The sequence below is a fragment of the Branchiostoma floridae genome, chromosome 5, assembly GCF_000003815.2.
Source record: "Branchiostoma floridae strain S238N-H82 chromosome 5, Bfl_VNyyK, whole genome shotgun sequence".
Taxonomy (NCBI): Eukaryota; Metazoa; Chordata; class Leptocardii; order Amphioxiformes; family Branchiostomatidae; genus Branchiostoma; species Branchiostoma floridae.
The window spans coordinates 10,343,853-10,350,848 of NC_049983.1; the positions used below are offsets into that span (position 1 = coordinate 10,343,853).

Genomic DNA, 6,996 nt, shown 5'->3' on the forward strand with positions numbered 1-6,996 from the left:
CTTTTATTTGCTTGATTGGTCAATACCAAATAGTTGGTAGTTTAGCATTAGACTTATCCTATGAGGGGGTGTCCCAGCTGAGATACTTAGTAAATTTCTGGTGGGTAGGATGCATTTTAGCATTTCTTGTAAAGCTTCCTTTATACGGTGTGCACCTATGGTTGCCAAAGGCTCATGTAGAGGCTCCCATTGCTGGTTCAATAGTTCTGGCGGGGGTTTTACTAAAGTTAGGAGGCTACGGGATAATGCGAGTTAGTTTAATATGAGGGGCTACAGCTATACTATCAAGAGAAGTATTTCTAGCATTAGCTCTTTGAGGTATTGTAGTAATAGGAGGAATCTGCCTGCGGCAGACAGATCTAAAATCTTTAATTGCGTATTCTTCAGTAGGGCATATAGCTCTGGTTGTAGGTGGAGTTTTAACAGGAGTAGCTTGAGGTTACAATGGTGCAATAGTTCTAATGATTGCTCACGGACTTGTTTCTTCATGCTTGTTTTGTCTAGCGAATTTATGATATGAACGATCAAGCACGCGCAATTTATCTGGGTCACGAGGTTTAATCATAATTTTTCCCTTAATTAGCTTAGGTTGGTTTTTGATAAGTCTTATAAATATAGCCTTACCGCCAGCCATTAATTTATTTGGTGAATTAGTAGCTATAGTGGCACTTTATAATTGAAGCCCATACAGTATTGTCTACATGTCTTTAGGTGCTGTTTTAACTGCTGCATACTCATTATATTTATTCGGAATGTCACAATGAGGGAATACTATAAAAAATTATAAGAACCTTTATATTATTACTAGCCGAGAATACTTGTTGACAACTCTGCATTTAGTGCCTGCTATTTATTTGATTTTTTACTTAGGATTAATGTTTTAGTTAGTCTAGTTTAATAAGAATACTAAGTTGTGGTCTTAGCGGTGGGGTATAAACTCCGACTGACTGGTGCTATAAGGTTAAAATTATGTTGCTACCGTAATTAATTAAAGTTCGAGTCTTTAATGGTGCCAGCTCGATTAGTATAGAAAATATTTTGATTTTAGGGGTCAAAGAGTGAAGAATAAACTTCAATTGAGTGATGTTGGAACTATGAGGTGTTTTGTCTTTAACCTCTTTAGGGGTTATGGTAATTTTCTTATTTAGTAAAATCAAAAGCAGTTTTGCTGAATCAGTTAAATATGCAGGGTACATAAATGCAGTTTTGCTAAGTATTTTATTAATAAGTGACGAGAGCGAAATGTTGTTCTTGAAATGAGAGTGAGTCAAATTGGGTGGTTATAGATTAATAATTAGTTTCCGCTTCGATTTATATACTTGCTGCTTTTTTGTAGTGGGATTATACGTTACATGAAATATTCTCATGTTCTCGTTCTACTATATATCAACAGACCCACGCATCGATCTGTTTTGTAAGTATCTAGGGTTGTTCTTAATTGCGATATTATTGTTAGTAAGTGCAGAGAGTTTATTCCAGCTTCTAATTGGGTGAGAAGGAGTAGGTATTATATCTTATCTATTAATTAGCTGGTGGTATGCTCGTAGCGATGCAAATACAGCTGCATTACAAGCAATTTTTTACAATCGTGTGGGGGATATCGGGTTGTTAATTATACTAATATGAAGTTTAGTTACTCTTGGTGACTGAAGATTTACCGGTCTTTATGCTTTAGATTTCGTTAATACGTTTTTCCTGCTGGGGGTTGTTCTTGCCGCTGCTGGTAAATCTGCTCAGTTGGGGCTTCATCCTTGATTACCAGCAGCAATAGAAGGGCCAACACCGGTCTCATCGTTACTTCACTCTAGCACTATAGTTGTAGCTGGGGTATTTCTACTTATTCGGTTTAGCCCCATTATTTTAAATCACAAAGAAATTCAGTTGATGGTGTTTTTCTTAGGAACAATAACAACATTGTTTTCAGCTATCTGTGCGTTAGCACAAAATGATATAAAGAAGGTTGTTGCATTTTCTACTGCTAGTCAGTTAGGCTTAATAGTGACTGCTGTCGGTGCTGGTGCACCACAGTTGGCTTTCTTACATATTTGTATACATGCTTTTTTTAAGGCTATGCTGTTCATGTGTTCAGGAGGTTTTATTCATGGATTACAGAATGAGCAAGACGTTCGGAAAATAGGAGGTCTACACAGTGCTGCTCCTATTACAAGTGTATGTTTCTTTATTGGGAGCGCGGCACTTATAGGGGTCCCTTTTTTAGCTGGATTTTTCTCTAAAGACCCAATTATTGAAATCATTAATATTAATAATCTTAATAGCTGGGCAGTGGGTTTAGTTTTAATTGCTACTAGATTCACTGCAGCTTATAGTGTTCGACTATTATATTTCTCAGTGGGCGGGGTTAGCCGCATATTGGTTTTACAACCTATGAATGAGGAGTACGGAAATTTAATTGGGCCATTACAACGGTTAGCTTACAGAAGTGTAATTGCTGGGGTAGTTTTTATTTATTTTTTGAGCCCAAATCAAATTAGTTGTTTATCATTACCTTTAAGTTTAAAACTTGCAGCAGTATTTGTTACCCTGGTAGGGGGGTTAATTGCATGAGATGTAGTAAATTTACTTCACCGAGAAGAGAGTGTTACTAACATCCCGGAACTGGCTTTCGAGGCACAAGTTGGTTTCTACCCTTTAATTATGCATAAACTAATCCCAAAAGTTTGACTAAACATGGGGGAAATATATCAAATGCAGGTCATGGATCGGGGGTGGACGGAGCTAGCTTTACCGCAAGGTCTTGGAGGTAATTATAAGATTATAGCTGATAATGTTGTTAATGCACAGACATCGCTAATTAAAATATACATTGCAGTTATAGTAATAATAGGTGGTCTCATTTTAGGGATTATAATTTGCCTGTAGAAGAGATTATAATTCTTTTTTGGGGAAAAACCCAGTAAAGTTGGGGGAAGCGCGGCTGCGCGCCTCTTGTCGAATGATAAATAATTTCTTCTCTCCAAAACTAAAGAATGAAAAGTGCTGTAGTACGCATTCACTTAGTATAAGGCTATTATTTTAGACTTCCAATCTGAGGGTCCACTAATAGGTGGAGTGAATAAACCATTTTATCGTTGTTTGGCGATGAGACACTACTTCTAAAATAGAGAAGAGGAGTGCAGTTAAAATCATGACAGCTACAATGAATATGCTTGACCCACGCTGATAAATGTCAAATAATATGTATGATGGTTGTATATCATATACTAATCAAGGTTTTGTTTCACAAAGCGCTTCAATTGAGGGTGAAGAGATTATTGTAATAAGTATCACTCCGAAACTTGCTATTAAAGCTGACATGGTTAAGTTAATGGGGAGTGGTATTAAGTCAGCCGCGTAGGCTGTACTGTAAATAAAGACGACAAGTATCCCTCCTAAATAAATTAGTATTAAAATAATTGCAGGGAAGATAATATCTGCGTCTAGAAGCAAAAGTGCTGCCAGTAGAGCTAGTCAGGCAGTTGCAAGAGCTCCATAGTATGGGGAGGTTGCACGAATAACTATAATTGCGGCAAGTAACAGTAAGAATATCAATATTATTTGCATAAATTTTTGCTCGACTTACGAGAATTCAAGCATGAAAAGCTTGTGTTATATTTTAACTACAAAAATTATGTCTGGTCCTTTGCGGAAACATCATCCGTTACTAAAAGTTGTAAATCATTCTGTGATTGACTTGCCTGTCCCTAGTAATATTTCTGTTATGTGGAATTTTGGATCCTTATTAGGTCTTTGCTTAGTGAGTCAAATTTTGACCGGGCTCTTTTTGGCAATACACTATACAGCTGATGTAAATTTGGCTTTTTCATCTGTGGCTCACATCTGTCGAGATGTTAACTATGGGTGGTTATTGCGTAATCTTCACGCTAATGGTGCATCCTTCATATTTATTTGTTTGTATATACATATCGGGCGAGGGCTATACTACGGGTCCTACTTTTATGCAGAGACATGAAACATTGGTGTAATGTTGCTAGTTTTAACCATAGCAACCGCCTTTTTAGGTTATGTTCTTCCCTGGGGGCAGATGTCTTTTTGGGGTGCTACTGTTATTACTAATTTATTTTCAGCAATCCCTTATCTCGGGCCAGACTTGGTTCAGTGGCTGTGAGGTGGATTCTCAGTTGATAATGCTACGCTAACACGGTTTTTCGCATTCCATTTCTTTTTACCTTTTATAATTGCAGGGTTATCTGTTGTCCATTTATTATTTTTACACCAAACGGGGGCTAATAATCCTACAGGGCTAGCAGGGGATGTAGATAAAGTCCCCTTTCATGCTTATTTCTCTTATAAGGATGTGGTAGGGTTCGTTGTTCTGTTGGCTGGGTTAGTGTTTATTGCACTTTTCTCCCCTAATCTTTTGACGGACCCAGAGAATTATATCCCTGCTAATCCCCTTGTGACGCCAGTTCACATCCAGCCGGAATGATACTTTTTGTTTGCTTATGCAATTCTTCGGTCAATTCCTAATAAGTTAGGCGGAGTTGTAGCGTTAGCAATGTCTATTGTAGTTTTATTTTTTATACCTTTCGTTCATTCTAGCCGTCAGACGAGCCATAATTTTCGACCTCTAGCCCAGGTCCTTTTTTGGTTAATAGTAGTGAATGTGTTACTATTAACTTGGCTAGGGGGTCAGCCTGTGGAATATCCTTACATTTTTTTAGGACAAGCGGCATCGGTTATTTATTTTGTTAACATTTTACTGTTTATCCCTATTGTGGGGTATGTGGAGAATAAGCTTTTGTTTAGTTAGTTTTAAGTAGCTTAAGTAAAAGCATCGGTCTTGTAAATCGAAGATAATAATATTATTCTAAAACTCAGAAAAGATAAATACTTATCATTTTAAACTCCCAAAGTTTAGGTTTTACTTAAACTATTTTCTGAGTGCAGATTTGATTCTGGTTTCAATTATAAAGGGGTTACTGATGATACATGCTAATCGTTATGCACCAGTGAGAGATGGGGGCGCTAAGAGTTTAAGTTTTAACGCAAATTGAAGCATATTATTGTTATTTGCTTTGTCTTACCACTCTATACAGCAAGAGCAGTACTTAATATTGGAGAAGGTGTGAGAGCATGCTTCAGCAGTGGTTATACTAGTGTGGCAAAGATTGTGCCAGCCGCCGCGGTTACACCTGAACAAATATTTATAATACACGTATCTGTAATTTTCATAGCAAGTTAAGATTATCTAAGAGGTGATGTCGTATGCTTTCTCGTTTGTAAATCTTAAAAGTGTTAATTACACGAAGTAAAGGTATAAACCAGGATTAGAGACCCTGCTATTCTTTACCAGTTAACAGTTGGTTAGTACGAATTATGTTTGAAAACTAAAGATTTTGGCAGTGGATAATGTCTATTCAGAGGAGTTTGTTCAGTAAAATCGATAATCCGCGAGGATCTTACTCTATTTGGTGTTCAACTTATATACCGCCGTCGTCAGCTAATGTCATAAGGGTGTAAGAATTAGCTAAGAGATGGATATCTAAACGTCAGGTCAGGGTGTAGTCAATAGTAGAGGTTGGAATGAATTACAGTTATTTAGCAATACCGGATATTACTCATGAAACTAGTAATTGAAGTTGGATTTGGTTGTAAATTTGTATTATGATGATATATTGACTGTAGCGCTTATCTATGCACACACCGCCCGTCATTTTCCTGAAATCATAAAGGAAAGAAGTCGTAACAAGGTAGGGCATCCGGAAGGATCCCCTGGGGAATTATAGGTAGACGTAGGTTAACTAGACTGTTATCTTGAAAAGGTAAAGGAAGGCATTTATGCTTCGTTACCGGACTAGCTAGAGCTTGACATAAGCGTTTCTTTTACACGGAAAAGATATTTGTGAATCAAATTAGCTTGAAGTAAATATCTTGTAAACAATTGTTATGGTTTATAAAACTTTAATATTGTGTAGGGGCGAACAAAATCTAGTGATGAGTACTGAAAAGGAATACGAGAAATAATTAATAAGGCTTTAACTAATAACCCAAAGGTAAACTCTATTTCCTTTTGCATAATGATTTAATTAGGGCACTTGCTAGCGTTAATTAGTGTTAGTAATCCCGAAACTAAACGATTTATTCTAGTCCTAGTAAATTAATGACTTAACTAATCTATGTTGCAATATAGTTAGATGAGGCTAGAATGGGGGTGACATGCTAATCGCGTTTAGTTCTAGCTGGTTATTCAAGAAATGAATAAGAGTTCAGCTTTGTAGTATTACCAAGTGGGATTTATCGGAATATGCTGGTAAATCTAAGTGTAAACAATCATCTACTATATATAAATTCTGATTTGTCTGTAGTTGGCTTAAAAGCAGCCATCTTGTAATAACAGCGTTATAGCTTACAGTGAGGCGGTAACTTTATTTTAGTTTGGTATTGAATAACTCTTATAGAATTTTATGTTAAAATGCGTAGGTTAACTAACTCTTAACACAGATGTAAGTAATTTTACTCTTTGTATTTTGTTCTGGACAAAGAATTAATGTGAAGCTAACAGGAGAGTGTAATTGAGTTACATAATTAGGGGGAAGGAACTCGGCAAACATGAAGCTCGCCTGTTTAACAAAAACATCGCCTTTAGACTAATATTAAAGGTCTGGTCTGCCCGGTGTAATTATTAACGGCCGCGGTATTCTGACTGTGCAAAGGTAGCATAATCACTTGCCCTTTAAATGGGGGAATGTATGAATGATTAGACGAGGTTTCGACTGTCTTCCCTTTAAAAACTGAGATTTCAGTGTCTGTGAAAATGCGGGCATGGCTGTAATGGACGAGAAGACCCTGTTGAGCTTGAAGACTACATATTAGCGTCTGTTAGAATAAGATAATTAATTATTACCAAACATGCGTAATTAAACGGTCTTTTGGCTGGGGTGGCAAGCAAAGGAATTAAGCTTTGATATTAAAATTTACATTTTTAGGCTGTTTATGCCAAGGAATATTAATACAGATCCGCTAAGAGCGATTAAT

General features: G+C 36.7%; 1 pseudogene across 1 annotated transcript; it reads left to right on the forward strand.

Annotated features, from left to right (window-relative positions):
* The first annotated feature begins 6 nt into the window (after window positions 1–6).
* On the forward strand, window positions 7–6,745 carry LOC118416803 (annotated as a pseudogene). The gene has a single exon (XR_004831267.1). The product of XR_004831267.1 is annotated as an NADH-ubiquinone oxidoreductase chain 5-like (transcript).
* The last annotated feature ends 251 nt before the right edge of the window (window positions 6,746–6,996 follow it).